The 22,937-nt window shown below is 40.1% G+C and overlaps 1 protein-coding gene across 1 annotated transcript in view; it reads right to left on the reverse strand.

The window, feature by feature from the left end:
• Positions 1-22,640, reverse strand: part of PXYLP1 (2-phosphoxylose phosphatase 1) — an 84,997-nt gene extending 62,357 nt beyond the window's left edge. The window contains exon 1 of the mRNA XM_032698343.1: positions 22,600-22,640. The gene's annotated coding sequence lies outside the window, so the exon portion shown is untranslated. The remainder of the gene's footprint in view (positions 1-22,599) is intronic.
• Positions 22,641-22,937: the final 297 nt, after the last annotated feature.

Raw genomic sequence — 22,937 nt, forward strand, 5'->3', positions numbered from 1 at the left:
TGTATTTAGTAGCCAGCACATTGAGGAAAGAGATCATTCCCTCTCTTTGACACTTGTGAGACCTCGCTGGGATATAAGATCCAGTACTGGTCTCTCCAGTACGAGACAGACATCAACATTCTGGAGTGAGTTCAGTGAGTGGCCATCCAGATGGTTAGGGGGCTGGAGAACATGATGTAAGAGGAGAGGCAGAGAGAAGTGGGCCTGTCCAGCCTGGAAGAGAAAACACTTGCAGGAAGTGCTTACTGCAGCCTATAGTTCCCTGATCAGAGGGTACAGAAAGGATGGAGTCAGATTCCTCTTGGAGGTGCAGAGAGGTAGGACAGAAGGCAACAGGCACAAGCTGGAACATAGGAAAGTGATTAGAAATAAAGAATTTTTTTTACCATGAAGGGGGTCAAATGCTGGTGCAGGCTGCCCAGGCAGTTGTGGAATCTCCCTCTCTGTTTGGACTCAACATGCCTGATTGGACACAACTTGATCTCATTAGCCCTGCTTTGAGCAGGGAGTTGGCCTAGGTGACCTCTGGAGGTCCCATCCAACCCAAATTATTCTATGACACTATGATTTCTAGATACAGAAAGAAATGCTGCAGGAAGCTGTTGACAGTTAACTTGCACATGACTGGAAAATAACAGCAAGAAAACCAATTTAATCAACTGTGGGACTGTTGGCCTGTCTTTCAACAGGTTTTAAGATTTTAGGATACATTTTAAAGGCAAGAAATGCTGAAGATGAAGTGATGAATGAACACTGAGATAATATCTCGTATCAGGTCAAAAGTACCACACCTGTCAGATCATTCCTTTGATAAGAAATTCCAAGTAGTTTAGACCTGCTGTGTTTAAACAGCACTTTTATTTTTTCAGTCTGAGGAAAACATGTAGTGCAATAAGTATAAAGCAGTAAGGGATCTGATTAAACCAAGGAACTGATAATTTGTGCCAAAAAGGGAAGGCTGAAAATTGGTTCCTAGACGGTCTTTTCAAGGTCTGAAATTAGGACTACCTCTCTTTAATATTTAATTTTGCCATTGTCATTAAAAGGTGCAGGAGGTAATATTTGTCAGTGTCAAAGGTGGGACGTTATCAGTATCAGAGAAGACTGAAATAACCTACAGAACGAAATGAAAAAACCTGAGGATGACAGCATAGGAACTGGATGACATTTAATTGCACAGCATGTAAAGCCATGTATTTAAAGAGTTGCAGGCAGCTGGAAATGACTAAGGAAAAAAATCTGGACATGCTGACAAATCTCACACTCTGGTTGGCGAGTCAAAGGGGTACGAGGCAGCTGTGCAAGAAATACAACGCAACAAAAGGCTGTAATTTTTACTGACTCTTTTGAGGTTTCTAGATTTCCTACCAGAGAGCAACTCTGAATATTATACAGCTTTTCAGAACCAACTTCTTAGTTTTTAGACGCTCTTTGTTTCCCATACAGAGAACAGCAAGTGAAAACTATGTGTGTGTGCACAGAGGAAGAGAGATGGAAAAAGAGGAAAGACAGGGAAAACACTGAAGCACAAATATAATTTTTAGGGCTGTGATTTCCTGTTTGAATGAACAGCCACTAATTCCAGAAACATGTCCAAAGACTGCTTCTGAAAGCTTTCAGCAACAAATTCCATTAAGTAAGGTACTACTAGAGTTAATGCTTTTTAGATGGATAGCAGGTGATATCTTACCATCTTCTTTCCACAATGTTGCTGTTTCTATGCTAGATCTATAGCAATGATTTTGCATGCTTGAAGTATTCACACAATGTTGTTAGGCTGTGAAAGCCAGAACTAACAATTTTCTTATATTGAATCACATTAATAAGTTCTCTTATTCTGCTCTCATAGTTTCTTATTTTATTATTATATACATTATTAAGTATGCTAGCAGTAGGACATAACAAATGCAAAATACTTGTTCAAGAAGACTACTGTTTTCAGCAGGGAATAATTAAGAATGCATGTCAATAACATTTAGGATTCTAATGAATAAAAGATAACTCATGCAGGCAATTCAGAGACCTGCATAATTTTCTCCAAGGAGGTTAAAATGCATGATGAGAGCCTAATTCATCAGGAAGCACTTTTGGGTCATATATTTCAATAGCAGACAAGGTGTGATCAAGGTTCAGGTAACATATAGGTTTGAAATGTCATCTTTCCTGCAGGAAGCTTTCAAAAGGATGTCAGAAATCTTCAGTGCAATTCACCTGAAAAGCAGAAAATACCTTAGAGAGGTGGAATTTTAGACCTTCAGCACTTAGCAAACAGGATATGTAGCAAACCCAGAAACTTTACCTCTTATTCATGGAAGTACTGGTTGCATTTTCCCAGCTGGATCTGAGCTGGTAAACACGTGCTAAGCACAACTGTGTTTCCATCTCCGTAACAGAGACATAATGAAAGCAGTAAAGAATGTGACCATCAAACTGGCTTTCTTTCAGACCCTCCACCATTCCTCTATTTCTCCTAATTGCCAGATGCAGCTCTTTACTTTTGTATCCCTAAAAAATTGCCTTGATTTTATTTTTCCTAGAAAAATAATGAAGGACAAAATGTGTTTCTGTGGCTCAGTCCATTGAGACCATCTGTCTCATTTGGTTTAAACTTTGCTGCCTTTTGCAAGTGTAGGTTGTAGCAGCATTGTCTTAACCCTCTTGGATTCCACACCATGATACTGTAACAGTTTGTCTAAAAAGGACTCCTGCCTCTTTAGTACTCTTCATTTGAACTGGCATTCTGCATGTATTTTGGGGACAGGGGAGTAGGACTGGGATTGTGGGGAGAGAAAATAACAAAGAAAGTAGAACAGAGGCTTCAGATAACCAGGACTGAAGAGACAGGCATTGGTACATGGATCCACACACAGTGCTGCCCTCAAAACAGCACATCTGAAAATTATCAGAAATTTCTAACATACAAAGCACAAAGAAGATTAGTTTGTTAGTTTATAATTTTTAGATGCCTGTCCCTCAATCACTTTGATAAAAGCAAATGTTGTAGTTCAGTTGATGTCTTGGCCCCTCCTGGTATAGCCTCCTCCCTTATGCAACTCCAGCTGAATGGTTTTTCCAAATTTCAAAAGATTCCTCTTAAAGCTTGAACCAAACCTAGAAAATATTTTTGGTTAGATTCCAACTGCCTGTCCCTACCAAATGAGCAGACAGTAGCCAGAACTCCAGTGTGAGGCACTCTGGGGTTTTCAGACTGACATTTGGATCTGGGAGGTACCCAGGCACAGCCAGACCTCTGGTGCAGACCGAGGCTGTTCAGAGCTGGTGTAAGGCACACAGATGAAATCAGAGGCTTTGTGTGGCCCATTTTACTGCCTGTAGAATGAGAACAATGATTTTTCTGCCACTTTTTGACAGTGTTGTTCAAAATGCTTTTCGTCTGGCAAATGGGCTCACCTGCCATCCCCCTTTCCCTTTATACCTGCAGAGACAGCAGCTAACCAGCTTCACTCCCATTCCAAGCTGAGCTGAGCTACAACAGAGCTACATTTAAGGCAGCTTTATCCTCTACCTCTGCGCTGCTGCCAGGACTAGAGAGTCTGGGTTTGGCTAGTTTGGTTCCTATGATGGATGGGCACAATGAAAGCTCTTCTGCCCCTCTGGGTGCTTCTTTCCCCATCAGCAGAGCTGCTTTCCTAAGGCAAGACCTTTCCCTTAGCCTACTGCCATGTCATATGTACATAGCTTGGTTTTCTTTGTTTTATTCTTGCCACCCCTTTTCTTTCTCTTTCTTCTTCCTGTTATGATAGAGACTAAATTTCTGTGTCCAATCCTGCAAGCTGTGTTTTTCTAAAAGATGATGCCTATTTCACCGATGGGCAGTGATGTGAATTTAAGCTGCTGATCCCCTGGCTCCTTCCAGATTTCTAGAGCTATTTGATGCATTTCTGAACTTTTCAAGCTTCCATGGATTTAGAACAAAACTTAGAAACATTATCATAGCAAGCCCTACATTTAAATGCCAGGAAGTGAGCCAAAACAGACCTGCAAGCATTGCTTTAAACCCCTCGATTGACATGTTTGTTTAAAGTCTGTATTCTTGGTGCTGCTTGGCCACAGGAGATGTAATTAAAATAGTGTTTCTGACAGGGAAAACAAAACCCTTCAAGTTAGTTTCCCTTACCCATGCTCACTACCTGCAATTATTTAGCCCAAGGAACACAAGAGGATGCTTTTACATCAGTGTTTTGAGGGTATTTTTTAAAGAGCAAACATGTGGTGAAGGTATATAAGCCAATTTATGCTGTAATATTGTCTGATCTCCACCAACCAGACTCTGCAACCAGCAGTGGGAAACAGGGCATCAGCTGGCAGCTCTAAATTCATATTCTGAAGGCTGAGGTACATTTTACAAGCCATCTGTGGCCTGCTCTCAGGGGGGACAGAAGACACACAGGAGTGCTTTGAATTCTAATGTGTGTATTGACTTCCCAGTGCCCTCTGGACTGGCACTCTGTTTCTCTTCACACTCAAAGTTATTTACCTCATACTTGAAAATCCAGCTAAGGATCTACACTAAATTATGACTGTTCAGCTGAGGTACAATGCTTTGTCATATCCCCACCATATCCCACCAACTCTCCCTTTTCCTCCCATTCTTTGAGCAGACAGAGTTTCTTTCTTGGAATTAAGAATTTAATGAGGATGAAGAAAGAGCCTCTTTGGTAAAAACAGAGTTAAGGAGGTGCCAGTAGTGAGAACTGTTACACAGCAGAGATCTTGTGACATCACTTACCAGAGGCCAAGCAATAACTTACTTGCCTTTTCACTGACAAATCCAGGGAAATCATGTAAGATTTTCCACTCTGACCATTTCCTGGAGATGCTTGCAACGGAAATTATTACTACTCCTGAAAAATATTCTGCAAATCCCAAACAGGGAGAGGATGACGAGAGAGGAGCTCCACTACAAGCAGAATAATTACGTTAGACTTACCATGGTGCAAATGAAGTCAGTGTTTGGCCCTAGGCCTTTGTTTTAAGGATGTAAGTCCAAATTTCTTTCTGCAAACAGCAGTTACAGTACTTTCCAGCAAATTAGGCAACATTCCAGGGCTATACTTGGGTTTACTGGAAACGATCCTTTAATTCATGGTAAATGAAGGACTAAAAATTATGGTCAGGTCAAGAGACAGAAGGTCTGAGCTGCACTTCAGAATGTAGATCAATAGCCAGAAAAATTCAAAATAGACTCCCAGCTAAGTGTCAATGCAGATTTTCCTCATGAAATGAGTAAAGTGCTGCTCTATTGGCAACCTCATTATTCACTACTTAGCAGATGCAGTAATGACTTGAGGCAAATGTGAATATTGAACCTGAAAGGTCCCAGTACCATAAGTAGGAAAGGAGCATAAATGACAGTTGTGTTATGTTGTGGCCCCTCAGAGGGCCAGGAGAGCAGAAAACGGGAACTCAGAATTTGAGCAAATTGTTCTTCTAAAGCAGAGCTACTGTGAAAGTAGAGGGGTGGAAAGTGAAGTAGAAAAAAGCCCTCTGAAGTTCCTTTCCTTGTTTACCATGTCTTTCTTTCTTTGAGGGATCAGGGGCCCTGTGAACACGACACATTTCCAGTAACGTGCAGGGGTGGATGGATTGCACACACTCCTATTCCCCTACTATACCACTGATGGGGAAAAACATGAACCAGGGCTTCCTCCAGAGGAATGCCAAGCTAAGTAAGAAGTACAGCATGGGAAAAACACAGGAATTCTGCATGAAACATGCTACTGCATAGAACTGCAGATTGCATCAGCCAATGACCCCTATTTTGTTTAACAGCCTGAATAGCTGCCTAAGCAGAACTGGGTTATTCCAAGAGACAGGGTTTCCAACAGGTCAGAGCAGGTTCAAAGCTTCTCAGAAGAACAGAACAGACTATTTTGCTGGCTCAAAACCCCTTTGAGCCAGCAAAGCCTCAGTGCTGTGACAAAGCAGCTTTGGGGGGGCCAATGAGACAAGGCCAATGGAATTTTGTGGAACAGAAATGGTCAGAAGTGTTTAAGAGGAAATGGAAAATGACAAGCATTTATTTAGGACCTCAGGATAAGCCTCAGAACTGTGAACTGCAGAGTCAGTCCATAAGTTTTCAGACAAGGGGTTTCCCATCAGCAAGATTTGTAGGTGTTTTAGAAGACTTTAAATTATTTAAGATACCTGCTTCTCCCAGAGATCCAGCTCCTTGCTCTTCACTGATAGTTCTGTGAGGAACAACAACTCTTCCTCCACCAGCGGTGTCCTGGGAGGAGCTGTGGCTTGCTCTGTAAGTTGAGAAAAAAAGTGGGGCTAGGAGGAAGGTATCTGCCCATTTCCCAAAGTACCCTCTCCTTCAGCTGGGGCCACGACTGGCTGGTTTGTGCTAACTCCTGTCTCCTTCAGTACAGGAGACAATCTCCCACCACCCTACACTGCCAGCTTCCTAGATAGGGCTTTAAACTGTTAAAGTGGTAAATTACTCAATCTGATAACCTCTCCCCAAAAGTGGAAGCCACTCTGCTGTGTTTCAAACAAGAAAACATTTCTTGGGAAGATGAGAAAGTAACAGTTTTTCAAGACTAGATGAAGGAGGGAGCAGGATCTTTGTGAGGAAGCTGACTCTGGAAGACAAATATAGAAATGTCCTATTGCACTATGGATATGGATATAAGGGGGGAATGTAGGAGGCCAATCTCTTCTTTAATGAGACCAATTTGCATAGATAAGAAGTGAGAACCAGAAGTCTGTCCATTTTCCTTACTATTTATCTTTTCTTGAGGTAGAAAACAGCCTTTCTTTTTTATTTTTTTTTAGGAGTTGGCAAATCTATGGATACCTAATAGGATTCGTAGTCATCAGACAAGGAAAGGTGAGGAAAATAGTGTTTTCTGAGGCCCTCTGTTATACACTGTCATGTCAAAAAATAAATGTTAACCAGAAAACAACTCTATTTTGTGTTCAATGCTGTAAGAAAAAGTAGCTATGAAGAAGCATTTCTAGAACTAAATGATGCAGCATGGAGAGGCTTCAAATGACTATTTACAGTAAACATATATTGAAAAATCTACCAGTCAGTGTTTGTAAGAAGTTTTTTCAGCTTCTGACAGGTGATTTTTTTTTTTTTTACAGGGGTAAAGGGTCGTCTTCAAAGGCAGGAGGTTTTAGGAAGTAATTTTTAACTGTTCTTAGTTAGCTTGGTCTTTGGGTTGTTTTTCTTATGTGGTTAGGAGAATTCATGCTACTCCTGAGGTAGCTAAAGTTTGTGAATGAAAATCAGCTGCCAACTTCAGAAAAAGGATCTAGAAAAAGTGAAATTACTTTGATGTAAAACCAATCCTAGCACCTTGGTCATTCAACTTAGACCTCTGCCATTAACCTTCTTACCAGATCAGAAAGACCTGAGGCTGTGGGTCCAAACTCTTAGTTTAAAGAATTGTACTCTAATTATCCAGATGTTGGGGAGAGCTCCCTTAAAACTGCAGTTTAACACATCACCAGACTTGGAGGACAGTGGTACTGCATAACAGCAATCCCTAGGTAACATCTCCCCAGTCCACTGTGCCTGAGACAAGTTAAGATGTCAGTGTTCCTATAGAAAAACACTGAACACTAAGGAACACATAAGCAAAACTTAACTGAGCAATTCCTTCAATCCTCTGGTAAATCAAACCTGGATTTCTAGTTGTGTAAGCCATCCTGCCCTTCTGCTTGAAGTAGCATAGAAGTCTCTCACGTGAAGAGTTTATTTCTCTCCCATCACTCAGTGCGAGTAAAATGAGTTTATAAACTATAAATACAAATTTATAAAAATATAGATTAACTGGCTAGTGAGATAAAATCTCAGTTCTTCCAAGTGCCACAACTTGAGCCTCTTGTATTTCAAGCCTGGGGAAAAAAAAGTGAACAATGCATTTCAATGGCATTAACGTAGGCAGAAGTTCCTGTCACAACCACCAGCACCAGTTCCCAAAAACAACATCCCTCTGCCAAACACACATTCTCAGACCAACAAACAACCTACACGGAAAACTGAAGCACCTGAAGACCGCTCCAAATTCTGTCCAATTCTTATTTGTTTGCAAGTGAAAACCCTTGTTGCAATTTGGCACAGAACCGCCCTCAAAAATGTTAAATGGGAGTGTAATTTCACAATAGACTGAGAGAAGCTGCTCTAGAAGAAGCTGTTATTTTAATGGCATCTGATTTACTGTCATGATGGGAATGTGTTGCAGATCTTGGCCTGTGTTCAATTCAAAACTGGAAACACCAGGACTACAACTAATTTAGCTCAGGGCAAGCTGTAGTAAACTGTACCTTCTAAAAGTAGTTATTTGTATGATGTGTGAGGGGAAGCCTTGCAGTTTGTTACAACCCTACTGAGCAGAGAGTTGGAAAAAAAAAAAAAAAAGAAAAATGTGCACAGGGAGGAACTCCTCCAGCCTCCATCTCCCTTTGTGATTGCTGATCGTTGTATGCAAATTTTAAGTGTTTTCTAAAGGTCGTGGCATGGAAAAATTGAATGGGGCTGCTTTTGTGGTCTCCTAAAAACCACATTGTATGTAACCATTGCTCCATCAGTGTAATTTCCTTTGCATACCAGCTACTGCTCAGCTCTGCTTAAAAAAAAAAAAAAAAAAAAAAAAATCAAGCATCCCACCCCATGTCTCACTGCTTCAGTGGACTTCTGATCACTTGTTTATAACCTTTTTCTGCGTCTTTCTTAAATGCACAAGCAAAATATGCCGTCAATAGGAACAGGGACAACCTTTTGTGTTTTCAGGATGTGGCAAGTGCTAACTAAAGCTTGCCTGCCCTGCCTCCCTGTGGCCAGTGCCCTCCACGGCACATCACAACGCGACCCCTGGCAGGTTAAAGCAAACCACCTCCGGCAAGGGTTGCCCGAGAAGCCTTCTTGACACGTTCCAGTGAACTAATAGCCTGTGCAGCTCTTGGAAAGGCAGACAGGTAGCTTAGCAAACAAGCTGCCAGGCCTGGAAATGGGAATTACTTACATGACTGCACGTGTGGTCCCCCACTTCATGCATCGCCCGTGCTCCACCTGCGCCCTTTCCCTCGCACGGGAGCTGCTGCTCAGCTGTGCAGAAAAGAAACAACCCCCCAGTTTATAAAAGCTCTCCAGGCACAGCTCCTGCCTCTGTGCTGGCACGGCCCTACCCAGGGGTTGAGCAGGGCACAGCTTGCCAGCAGCACAGCAACTCATTTCTCAGACTTGTTTAAGCCTGAAAATACTTTGGAATAAGCAAAAGGGTGCTGTGGAAGCCAAAAGCATCAGCAGTGGCAAACGAGCACGTCAGTAATCCTGGAGGTACTCTAGTGCCTCTCTGTCTACAAAGAGATATTTAAAAGTACCGAGTAAAATAAGACATACTCTAGTGTAAATTAGCTGAACTCTGAGCTTGACAAACTGAATCCAAATTATTCTAAATTACCATATTAATCTTTCAGAGTGAGGCTTTTCAAAGGAAACTTTTATAAATCTCTTGATTACAATTCGATTAAACTTCTCCTTTTCCAGCCTAAAGTGTGTTTCTAGCACTGGTGTATTCACATGTGCTTTTCAGGGTAGGTTAAAGGGTGGTTTTGATTATCCTTTTCCTTTGCTTTACAGCAAAGAATACTATAAATACTGAAGAATTTTGCTTGGACACTTTAGAACAATTTTCATTATTCACATAAAATGTTCACTTTTATTTAGAACATTCTCAAAGCTCACCAATTCTCTTGGCCCACTGGCCCTTGAAATATAGCTCACAAAGGGTGATGATCTATGCAGCTGAATTTTCAGTGTTTAAATACCACAGATACCTTGTAATATTTTTAACGACTTTTGCAAGGTCTGAACTCAGTCTCACTTCTCTACGCCACTAGAGGGCAAGATGTTCTCATAGAACAGCTTTAAAAAAAAGACATTAATTTTAAAAGCACATAAACTTTCCTGAAAACAAGAAGATTACAAAAATAAGAAAAGGAAATATTATAGTCCCCAAAACTTAGACAAAAAAAAACATGTCTTTGGAAACCATATGAAATCTTCTTTAGCCTGAGCTCTTATGTCTGCATTTTTCAATTATTCTGGAGTTATCAAACTAGAACAAAATTCTTCTATAACAACAAATAAATAACAATGCCCTGTGGGATATATGTCTGTCTGAAGTTCGGGAAAATAGTTTTAGTACACAATTTTTTGTTCTTTGCTAGTGCATTAATGCCCAAAATATCAATAGACCGTGAATAAACAGAGCTTCTACACAAAATCTCCTGTTAATGCAGAGTCTAAATCAGATCTGCACAGGTGTAAGGAGATTTTTCCCCCGTGGATTTATTACATATTTGCTTAAAGGCCATGATAAATGAAGAAAGGGGGTTTTTCTTCCCTCCAGATTCACACACCTCTAGCATTTGGCCAACCTGACTTTCACCAAGCCTCGCTTTCAAGTGTTCTCTCAGCACTGCAATCTGAGAACATTTGCCCTCTGCAAAAGCACTTCAAGGTTCTAACATTTGTGTATATCATATTGGTTTTGCTATTTGGGCACATTTTGAAGGGGCTGTGCTGGCACCATCTTGCTTATTCTGTGGTGCAGTCTTTTCCACGTAGGGGTGACCCACCAGCTCCTTGCACTGAGATACAGGTGCCACAAGTATCAAGACTCTCAGGTCTTCTCCCCTTTTCCAGTGGACTGCTGTTTTAAACTGCAGCTAAAGCACAGCTTTTCCTGCAGATCCCACAGGAAAGGCAAGCAGGAAACTGTCACAAATAGGTTTAAAGCACCCTCAGGCACAAAGTGCAACACAGAGCCAAGGGCACACTTAGCACTGGGGGGTGAATTCTGGGATGGTCATGTCTTAATCTTGCATCAATGATCCTTCCCAGATTGCATTATTTAAGGACTATTATCTCACTTACAGGGAGCTAATTTAATATTAATTCTCAGAACTGATCATACATTGCAGTTCCTGGGCAAAACTTATCTCTGCTTTCTTAACATTCTAGATAAATACTAGATGGCACTCAAAATTGCTGCAAGAACTTTTTAAAAGCAAATAAACATTAGCTCGGACAGAAATATCCCTACTGAGCAGCTCTCCTAAAATTTAATAGGACATGAATGAAACAGGACATTTTTACACTACATTACTTTCAGCACTGACTAGTTTTGTTTTTGATTAAAAAACAAACATAAAATGACAATATTTCTCTTTCTAGGACTTTATAATCATTTCCTAGAACTGATTGACACAGAATGACCAAGCTTAAACATCACAGCAAGGCACAGAGCCTGAGAGCTGCAATGGAACAGGGGGATATAAAACACTGAACAATGCTGATGAGCTTCACTGATGAATTGACTCTCTAGGCAGAGTAAGTCTGTTTTGCCTAAAAGCAGAGCAACAGGTTCCTACCATTTCTTTACATATTTCTCCTAAATTTTCATGTGTCAACTTGAACTCTGAAGCAGGAAATGTGAGTGGAGACTGAGAAGTGAAGTGTAAGGATCTAAGGATGTATTTTCAAATAACACAACTCAGAATAAATGAGAAAACCTGGAAATGCCAACCCCAAACTGTTCCTAATCTCAGTCTATCTAGTAACCATATAAGAGACTCTTTCAGTGTTTTTGTAAGTGCTTAAGAATCCAGTAAAGACATTAAACTCTCCATATATGTTCCTTATCCCATTTATGTAATTAGGAAAAAAAATAAAACAAATTAGAGTTTGTATGTAGGACAAGCTACAGTTGGGAGCAGACATTGACTTAGAGGACCGTGAAAGACATAAAATGAAACAAGGAGTGGAAAGAATGTTCTTTCCTGCCTTGTCTTTCAGTGACCCTTGACAGCATTTTGTTGAAATCAACAGTGGGGCTGAGAGCTTGCCAGAGCAGTCTGAAGGTAAGTGATAACCAGACCAGGAACAAGGTCTGCAACCAAAACACTTGTCAGCTTGGTTATCTCTCTTTGCATTCACGATTTCTAAATCATCCACAAGCCATCCAAGGTTCCAAGCGCTTTTAGCAGAAGTACCTGCCATGTTGTAGAGTAAGAAAGATCATTTTATATGTTCAGTAATAACTCCCGAAGGCAAAAGATGAAATTCTTGCAAAATTATCACCTAATTTTTAAACAGGTTGGCTTTTTGAATTCAGGTAAGAGAAGCTTTAACTACGCAGTCATATTTATAGATACAGGTATAGCAAAATCCTGTAAACCTCTTATACCTAAAACATCTTGCTATCCTAATTAAAATAAATTGATAGAGTAAAGGAGCTAAACAATTAGATGCTGGGATTCCACATGGAACTGGGAACAGAGTAGTGATTTACAGTGTTTCCTCTACAAAATAAAATCGCCCTTTTTTATAGCTCTCTGCTTCCCACGCACACACCACTGGCAATGAGGAAACATATCTTTTCAGTGAAAGTTTAGTACCTACAGCAAGAGGAAGGAAATATGTGACATCTGTATCCACCCACCAGCTGTGCACATATAAGATATATTGCATAGTTCACAAGAGATAGATGCAAACATCAGCCTACCTAAAAGCAAGATTTAAATAAAAGGTTTAATAAAGATTTAATAAAAGCACATGCAGTGATTAATGTTCAGACAAGATCTCATGCTGAAGGCCAAGATATTTTCAATCCTTTTACAAGTAACTCAAAAGAGAAAGGGAATAGCAGGAGCTCATCTCACATAATCTCCCCAAAGGCCACAGACCTTTCTAGGCCAGTCCCAGGTTTTCTAAAGGCACAGAAGCGTGTGAGAAGTGGGCTGAAGTCACCCAGCTCACCATGACACACTGAACCTCTGAGGAGCTCACTTCTTGCCTTTAATTCTGCTGGTCCAAAGTGAATTCACACCACTTCAAACTGTTGCTGCAAATATTGTCATTGAAGGAGTCTAATGGAGTAAGAGCAAGCATGTTAGAGAAATAAGCAGACAGGGAGACTGGGAGTCCAGATTTCTAGAATTTGTTTATACAGTCTAAACATAACTTTCTCTCTAGACTTGGTTTATTTCTGGCTGTGGTTTATTTTGGCCTTGGTTTAATTTGTCATGCTTCAGTTCACCAGGCTGTAAAGTGGGTTTTTAAATTGCATCACAGGAAAACTCTGTCAGGGTTTGGTAAGCAGATGGCTACTTCAAGAAAATTTGCTGTGTTAATTAAAAGTAGTGATCTTATGCACATCTTACTTGGGATATTTAAATGATCCATTCTTTTAGGAGTTTCTAGTGCTGTTAAATGAAGGAGGGAACTGAAAACACTAAAACAACAGTTTCAAGTATTGAAAATCAGAGTTGCAAAACTTGGTGCTGATATTGAGATCTGGATAAACTCGTTCATACTCCAAATCCAATTTGCAGGAGACAAATTGCATCCACCGCAATTAACATTAATGTGTGGGATTTTGGCACTATCAAAAAGTGAAATGTAAATTCATCTATATTTTCACCTCAAAGAGTTCTCCCCAGATGAAGATAGGCCAATAAATACTTATGGATAGAAGTGAAGTAGTGAGAAATACGTGGCAATTAGTAACTCAATACTTATCACCTATCCTGGAAATTTTTCCTCCAGTGCTACCTAAAATATTTATCATGATCTTAAGGCTTGAGTCCTCACTGAATTGTTTCTTCACTCCTTTTCTGTAATCAATGTGAAAACAGTACAGGGATTTTAGTCATTAGTCTGAATTTCCTTTCTTATATTTTTAGTTTCTCTGTGTCCACACATGAAGTTCTACAGAGACTTTGAACATGTAAAAGTAAATCCAGAGCTGCAGATTAAGTGCACTTTTTCTCCTTTCTCCATCCTAGACACTGAGGAAAAAAAAATACAGAAGGAAGAATTCTAACATAAATAAATGTTTAGCTTCTGAAAAATTAATAGAAGGATTGTAAATACATAAGAGTAAAAAATGTGTGTACAGTAGTCAAGGAAGGACTATCTTAGGGTCAAAGATAAGGATACATTTACCAGTTTTTACTCTGTCAAACTGTACCATGAGTTTTTCAAGTAAAATTTCCGATGTCTTTTCAGAGGAAATGTTCCTGCTGAAAACTCTCAGTAAATCACTGGTACATAATTGTGGGATCCTTACTGGAATCAGTGTGGGCAGAGAGGAGATGTAGCTGAAATCCCAAAAGATTGTTAGCCACAATTAATGTAATCATATGGAAACAGTATCTTTGGAACGTATGAAGGGAAGCAATGGTTGATCTTCCAGATTTGTATGAAGAATTAGGATGTGAAGCAAGACTTCATTTAACAGAGATATGCATTGACATCTTCTCAATGGAAAGTGGCCTGGAACTGCTACAGATGACCCTTCATATCTTCACTGGGCTGTCAGCCTGTGTAGGAGTGTGTTAGAATCATCAGTTACAATGAAGCTGTAGGTGTGGGCAGTGTAGGGAAGAGGACCAGATTGAGATAAATCCTATTTAGTCCAACTTAGTAAAGTTTTCCATTTAAATTTTTTCTTGTAGTAGTGGTAAAGGAAAACACACCTGAGATAATAAGATGTAAGTTACTCCCATGAAAGCGTTGAAGAATTTTCAGAATTTGCTAAATAACAGGCCCTGCATCGATAAGAACAAATGAGATTTATTTCTCTCTACAAAGCAGTGTTGTTAGGATAATTCCCCTACCAGTGCTTATGTGAGTGATGCTCTGAACAAGCTGGTCTTAATGAGGTCTTGCTTGTTCAGGTGTCCTACTTTGAGCTTCTCTGGCCATGAGACTGAATGAATCTTTTAATTAAACACTTGTTTTTATAATTCACTGACAGATTTCTTAGGGACTGCTGGTACTAAGCTCCTTTCTAGTGTATTACTCATACCCAGATCAGAGAGATAATTGATGCACAGTTCCATTGAGACAGACTGTGCAAGCAGAGATGACTTGCAGTTTTAGTGGTGCAGGGTCCTGTTCTTTACACAGAGTGCTGGGTGCTGCTTCAATACCACAAAATAGCCATAAAGCCAGATGTCCTGTTTATGTAGGATACTTTCACCAAAAAAACCATCTATTATCTTCCAGATACCTCATCAGATGGACTGTCCTGCTGGGAAATCATGAGGTAGAGGATGTATCTCACCCCTGGCACTCAGAAGGAACCAGTCACTTCAAGTACAGCAACAAGACAGCTGCTATTGCCAAGTACTGATGTAAGGCCCTACAATACATGAGACATAACTGCTGCCTAATTCAATCTGAAAAAGTCTTTAGATGCTTTTTTGCTTCCTATATTTGAATCAGAGGAAATAAAGCTGTGTGAACATCTGTTTTTCTAGGATTCTGATATCTGAGTGAATACAAAGAGAAATAACATTTTGAAAAGTATCATTTTGCTGCCATATAAATCCTTGCTTTGCCAACATCTTAAGTACAGCATGCAGTTACGGTCTCTGCACCCCAAAGACACAAATGCATTAAGAAAAAGTAAATAAAAGTAAAACCAAACAGATCAGAAGGATACGTGGTACTGTTTCCTAGATGTGCATAATTTCCTAGAGCTACATTGTTCATGTGCAGTTTTTGCAACCAGTGCCATTGTCCCCTGTTCTGTATCAAAGCAGGGGGGATTGTTTACTACTTTACCTGATAGAAAGAAAGTATTCCCACAAGCATAAAATTGACTTTAACTTTGCTAAATTCCTTCTCTTTCTCTGTCCTGTTTGTTTTATGTGTTTTTCCTCATGTAGTTTATCTTCAGTGGTACCTGACAATGGTCTGCCTGTGATTGATTCAAACTAGTGTGGTTGCTTCATGAAAATTACATCTTATTAGCTTAAATCAATTAAAAAGATCAGGGAGTTCTAAAGCTCTTCCTATTCAGTCTCCCTGAAAATATTTTCTCTTCTGGGAACACATGCCTCAAATGTTGCTTCCTCCACGTTTCTTTGTGGAGAAATCCAAGCAAAATGAATGGAAGTTGTCTATACACAATGCTTCCAAACATTAAAAATAAACAGAAATCTTAGATTGTTTGTTCTAATGCAGATAAGTAGCTCTACCTTTATAAGAAGGTAATGAAAATGTTAAAGTGATTTATTTCCCCTGAGCCACGAGTGTCCCTTTCATTTGTTTTCAAGTAAGTTACAGTATTTAATATTAATTACTCAGGTGAAAAAAAAAGCAGAAGAATACAACTGGTTGAGCTGAAAACCACTCCCATAGAAGCGATACTGAGTGTCACTGATTTGATTTTGAGTAGACTTTCCCTTGCTTTCTCTAGAATATGCATTATAAATAAGTCTGCAAATTTGAGGAAATCTGACTCTGCTTTCAAGAAGCCGGATATAAGAAATGAAAGATTCACCTGCACAGGAGTGGATACTGTATAGGCAAGTGAGATCCAGCTCCAAGATTTTCCCAATGCCTTGTGCTTGCAGCACTACCAGCTTTTCTTTGTGTCCTTCCACACTGCACCCAAGCGAATGGTTCTCCTCAGAGCTGGCATGAACCCTTCACTGATGAATGTTCTTCACAGAAAGGAATTGTTCTGTTCAATTTATGACCTTTCTTAAAGTCACATCTGTTTTACTTTTGGAAAAAAAATTACAGAAAAGTTTGAGGTCTAAGATAGGCCTCATTACTTCTGAAGGTCACATAACTGATTTTCTTGATTTAAAAGTGGTGGCTGCAGTAAATTTAAATATCTGTAAGGTTTCAGGATTTGTATCAATGAAGCAGGAAAACAAAATACAGGGTAGTTGTCAAGTGAATTGTCCAGAGATTCTCCAGCCAGGACCAGATTTATGAATACTGGAGGAGATTCTGCTCTCCCTTAGGCAACAGCTCAGGTGCAAGAAGTGAAGTATGAAATCCAATTACCCTGAGCTTACAGGTCTCATAGGATCAGTCATAAAATTATACTGCCTTTTTGACTGTTCATCCTCCTAACAGGATTAATTTTAGTGGCTCAATTTTTAACCCCCCCTCCAGAGTACTCACATTAAAATGAAAAACTATGAATTATACGAGTAGGCCAAATTCACCCCTGTGAACTGGGCATTGCTTCCACAGTCACTAGAAGTCTGCAACAGCTGAGAATGTGGGTCACTAACTATCTTCCATTATTTTAAAGTAATGTTATAAAACAGATAAGACAATATTGAAAAAGTAACAATTTGGGGGGTTGTTTCATTTGTGGTGGCTTTTACCTAGTGTGTTAGCTTTCTCTACCACTGCTGGTCCTACTCTGGAATGAAAGTGTTTCACAGAACAGGGCATCACACTTGACCTAGGCAAGTCATTTAAATGAGCATCACTGCCCTGGGTGCTAAATGCAGTGTGTGCTGCTCTGGTGTGCCATTGTAACTGTGAGGCCACCTTCAGTACTGGGGCAGCTCAACATCACAGACTCAGCATCTGGGAACACTCGAAATTTGTGAAGGAAGTTGAAAGGATCAGGTTTGCACACACTGTTTGTTTCAAAGTCCAGATCCTGGTAGTTGTTTTTATTAGCCCCATTTATGCCACTGTCTTTATTCTGGAAGGAGACTTGCTGATCAGAGCAAGTGAAAAGAGAACCTGTCCCAAAACTAAACATATTTTCTTCTCTGAGAAAGCAGAATCCCTCCCTGCCCACAGAGTTATCCTACAGACTTTCCAAGTGGAATGATGTGAAAAAGGAAGAGATCAGAACAGGCACTGAAGTTACACCAGGTCTAACTGACCAACTGCTGGCTGCATCATGCACCATCATCCCACGCCATGAGGGGATATTTGCAACCACATTTCACCTATGGAGGCAAAAGGAGCAGAGAAAGACAAAGTGTTGTACACATCTAGCCTAAAATGTGTGTTTGTCTGAAGTATTCCTAGCTTATGAACTGCCTTTTGGTTTTTCTCCCTAATGTCTCAAATAATCCTGATTGGTAAAGTGGTCCTTTTCCATGGTCCTTATTTCCTGTCTTGCCATGCACATTTTAAGTCTTCCAGGTGAGAAGCACTTGAGAAACTGAGCTCTGGTTTAATTAAACAGGTGGATGACTACATCTGCTTGGATGTGTGTGCTTAGACAGCCTGGCAGACAGTATTACAGCTACCCCAGACACTGTGCCAGCACACTTCATCATTAGGATACAATAATCCTGCTGCTGTTGTCCTGCCCACTGCTGTGCTGGGGCAAAGACAAGCCAAACAGTGGGATTGTTGGATGGGACTAGAGTAGGGGAAGCACTTCAATCCCTGGGAATACCAACCAGCACTCGGCTTCAGAAAAGCATCCCTGCACATCATTGCTTTGTCATTCTTTCTTTTTTCTTGCTATATATTTCATCTCATCCCAGTCACTACTAAATCCTTTTGATATTTGAACCTCTATGTGACATCTGATTATTCTGATATGAGGCTTACATTTTTTGAGCCAAAATCTCCAGAAAAACGTGGATAGCACAGGAATGGAAGCTTTCCAAGCAGCCATCATTTGGAAAATGACATCTCTGATCCAGATTTCTCTATGACTCACACAACAGGGCTTATATAATTTGTTACTAATATTAGAAATGAACTGTGGGGTTATTTTAAAAAAGTGCCTGTTTCCATCTTTATGTAAAAACTACTCTGTTAGACTAACAGAGGGTGTGTATTTTTTCCAATTTCTTGTAGAGATAATTCTGTACCTAATGCTTATGAAATACACAAATTTCTTTTCATATATACTCTTATATCAAAGCCCCACGAAATCAGCAGAAACAAGCCTATTAACTACATGGGCTACAGGTGGACTTCAGAGAACACAGTTTTGAAGCCCTATCAAAGGGATTTTTTCTGGAGCAAAGATAACAGACAGATGAAATTACTGTTTTTACAGAATATAATGTGCATAATGTCTCAGATCTCAAAATATGCTGTCAAATAACTTGTGACTATCCACATATTTAGCCATCAGCAGAAAAAAAGTAGCAACTTTCCAAAAGCCACACTTGCTAGACCCTCAAGATACAATCTGCTTAGTGGTGGTAGTAGTAGCAATACTGTAGTAGTAGTAAATGTTTACTCACCCAGTGCATATTTAGTAGCTAGAGAGTACTGCTACAATGCTTTTGTAGCTGTCTGCTCAATATGTGCCTTACACACCAATCTCAGGTGTTGCAGTGCTTCTGATTGTTTTACCCCAGTGCTGAGGAGCCTTGAAATATATCACCTTGTGGTTCTACATTGCCTGCCCCAGCACTGCTGATAACAACACAATTGGCTGGTTTTCATTAAATGATTTTTAAAGAATTTATACAACACATAATTGCATTACTGCTTTTAAGAGGGCTACAGTTTTCAGCTCTGTCCCACTGGAAGGCAGCTTGAAACACTCAATAAAGCACATCCCTGTCTGCTTCTAGTCAGATACATCTCTGCTACAACAAAGTAGTTTTAGATCCCTTTTACCACAGGTTAGTCCTGCTTCCAGCTGAAACTGGGTTCAAAGGGAGTTGGGGAGCACAGTTCAAAGTTTGGCAAAGAGTAACTCGAAAGCAAGATGGAAGACAAGCCAGGTGAAGGGTGGGAAAAGTACATTAGTATTTAATAACATCTAGAACCAGCCAAAGCAATAGTCAGTGTCTCTATGCTGATTGGTATTTAAGCACTCAGGATCAACAACCACATTCAATTTGTGTTGTTGTGGATTCATTTGCCTTGATGGGAAGCTGCAAGGACTTTGATAACTGCCTGAAGAAGAATGTTTCCAGTACAGGTTCTGCTTTGCCTTATCAGGAGTTGTCAACACAGCAATTTTCTTCAGAGCTATTGCAGGTCAGACAGGGGCAGAACATAAAAGGAGAGGAAGACTACAATATAACTTCAAAATTACCTTTGGCCTAAACTAGGACTTCTGAATTCCCATGTTGCAGTTTTTTGAAAAACTGATTTTTTCCCATAACCTCTATGTGCTTTCCCTAGATAAGCATGCCATCTAGGTTGAGAAGCATGCCATCTAACTTCAGAGTGACATACAAGCTTTACACAAACATGCAGTCCAGCTCTTATGGGAACTCACACAACCACAAGGCAATCAAATCCCAGTGCTCAATCTTAACTTTATACTTATCAGACTCAGAACACTTCTTTCTTCACCTCTGTGATTTTTCTAGGCAGCTACTACACCAACTCTTTCTCTCTCCTCTTCTGTTCCCAGCAGTGATATTTTCAGCAAAGCCTTTCCCAATGCAGATGAAAGCAGTGGGCTTGTTTAGCACTGCTACCAAGGATTTTCCTCTCAAGGATATCAGCAGTTGTTAGGGTTAGCAAATCCAAAGTTCAAACAACTGCCTCCACAGCATTATAGTTCTCCATAAATTTCTTTTTGATCTTGAAATCAAACAACCTAAGCAAAACAAGGCCTCTATCCACTCCTTGCATTGAAGAGCTCTCCATTTTCTCTGAGTTCTACTTGTTCTCAGTATTTTTAGCTAAAGAAAACACTTTTATGTAAAATCTCTCATATTGGCCATGGCCACAGATCCATAAAACAAGTTCTCTCTGTTTTAAAATTTTTAATTTCTCTCACTGCTTTCCATTAAAAAGAAAATTTTCTCTCTTAAAAGCAAACAACGCAAGGATCATTTACCAAAAAGGAAAATAAGCCACTGAAAAAAAACATGAGAGCAACAACACAGCATCCTGGGCTTCAAACTGTCTGGCTTTCTGTCCATTCACTATTTGACATTTTCTCTCTGTGTTACAGAGGTAGTAAATAGAGCCCACCCAACTTTAGCCAAGCTGCCTCTTCATCATTGCATGTTCTGGCAATTCTGTCACTCAGAAATTATTACAGTCTATAAAGGTTGTGGGTTCTCAGCAGAAGTAAAACTAGCAGAGGAAAACTGCCTTTTAGAAAAGTGATGCAGCACAGGCAGTAATAAAAAATGCACTGTGCCATCATGGTAATGACTGTGTGTAGATAGGACAGGGGAAAGCAGCAAGGGGGGTGGTGGGGGGAAATCTGGAAAAAATCAATGTTTTATCAATATCCTGCTGAAAAACTGCTAAGTTTGGACCTTCTTTCTCTGAATACAGGACTGAACTGTGTTCAGCAGAACAGTGGCTGTTCTCATGTTGCTGTGCACTCTGCTGCCAGCTCAAGGAAGGAACGGACTGATGAGTGTGGGGACAGAGGCTCCAACCACTCACCTGTCCCACACTCACTTCCAGCCCAAATGCTCCTCGTGCAGAACAGCTGGTGAGTCACAGCACATCCACAGTCAGCAGCCAAGGAGGAGAACAGACAGATAGGGAGGGGAAAAGTCTTAGCTCATCCGTCTCATCTATTTGGAAATGTAAGCTGATTCCCTCTGCTCAATAGGGGTTTAAATTTCTTAGGAAAGCAGAACCTTTTAACTGAAACTAAGCCTTATGGATTTTGCTGATAGCAAAAATAGTTTTCCACATTCTTCAAGGTACATTTCATCATAACTAATGGTACAGCACTAATCCTCCTCTCCCTTGGCATTCACATCCACCAGAGATCTATTGACAGTGTGTTTACACTCAGTACTGCACTAAAACTTAGGCAATCTCAAACAGCTTTTTATCATTCCTTACTATTCTGTGAGAATTATAGTAAGAATATCTGCCTTTAGACTTAAATTTCCAGATATCAGACTGGCAGTTTTAATAGCACAATTACAGACTACTAAGACTTTGTTCTGCTAGGTTCAGGCATACTGGATGCAAATGCATGTCTGCAAAAAAGTTTATCACAACCCAGATGAAAAGCCAGTCTTGGATATTTTGATGAAAATTTGGAGACATGCCTTTAATGCTGATCATTAATCAATGTGCAGGTCTGACTGTGTAAATGCCCATAATATGACTCATTCAAAGTGCATGTTTTATAGGACTTCATGAAAAGGGCTTCAAGCAATGGAAGGAAAGGTAGAAACAGGCTGCCTTTACTCTGAACCCTCAGGAGTAACTCACCAAGCCTTCTACTAAAGTATCTGCATAGCTATGGCTTTGGAGTCAGCAGATGTGCTTGAACCACTTTCTTAAAGCTTACTAGTTGGAATATTTTAAAGGGGAAAATGGGGAAAAAATTCTATCCACTGAGCTGTTCTCTTCAAATATAGTCACACACAGGTGAGATTATACACAGGTATCTTCTTCCACTACAAGCAATGGCTTAAGTAAATTAATGTTGCAATAAAAACATAAATTCATGAAGTTATCAAACTGTAAAGAGCAGCCACTTCATAGTTTCACTGCAGTTTTCTCTGTGGTCTGGATTGTGGCTAAAAAAGAGTTCAAAGGAGTGTAGACAGAGCTCCAAGCACTAGAAGGCCAGTTTGTACTGCTAATTCATCTGGGGACTCCGAAGGAACAGTTCCATCTTCTGCTATAATATGTTAAAATAGATGGATGTGTCAGACATTAAACATAATCTGAGCACTTGCTGTAGGCAGTTCCACTTGCAGGGCTACAGCGGAAATGGGACTTTATTCACTGCGAACCTTGTTTCCATCACTGCCTAGGTACAGAAAAAAGAAGCTTTCTTGCTTTGAACTTATCATAAGAATGGAGGAAGGGACAGACAGGAAGGGAAGAAACATCAGTGCAGAGGCTTTTATTGGCTTAGCACTTACAGAAATGCAGCTTGTCTCTTTGCTCCTGTCAGGAGGCTGGAACAGGAGATTCTGCCGAGCTCTGTACAATCAGTAAGTTTCCACTCTCCAGCAGCATGAACATGCATTTTTGTCTCCAGGAGGAATGTGAGAGCATCATGTGAATAGGAGTGGTGCAGAGTCCAAAGGGCTCCAGCAGACAAACAGCCACTGATACTGAGGAAAGCAGCATACCTAGAGAAGCTGAAAACATCAGTGGAAGGAAAAGGAATTTGTTTATCAAGACCAATAGAAGAAAGGGAACTATTGTCAATTATAATTGCTCCAATTCCAGGTCATGGAAGCACTCAGCACTGAAC

This window comes from Chiroxiphia lanceolata, chromosome 10 (genome assembly GCF_009829145.1).
Source record: "Chiroxiphia lanceolata isolate bChiLan1 chromosome 10, bChiLan1.pri, whole genome shotgun sequence".
Taxonomy (NCBI): Eukaryota; Metazoa; Chordata; class Aves; order Passeriformes; family Pipridae; genus Chiroxiphia; species Chiroxiphia lanceolata.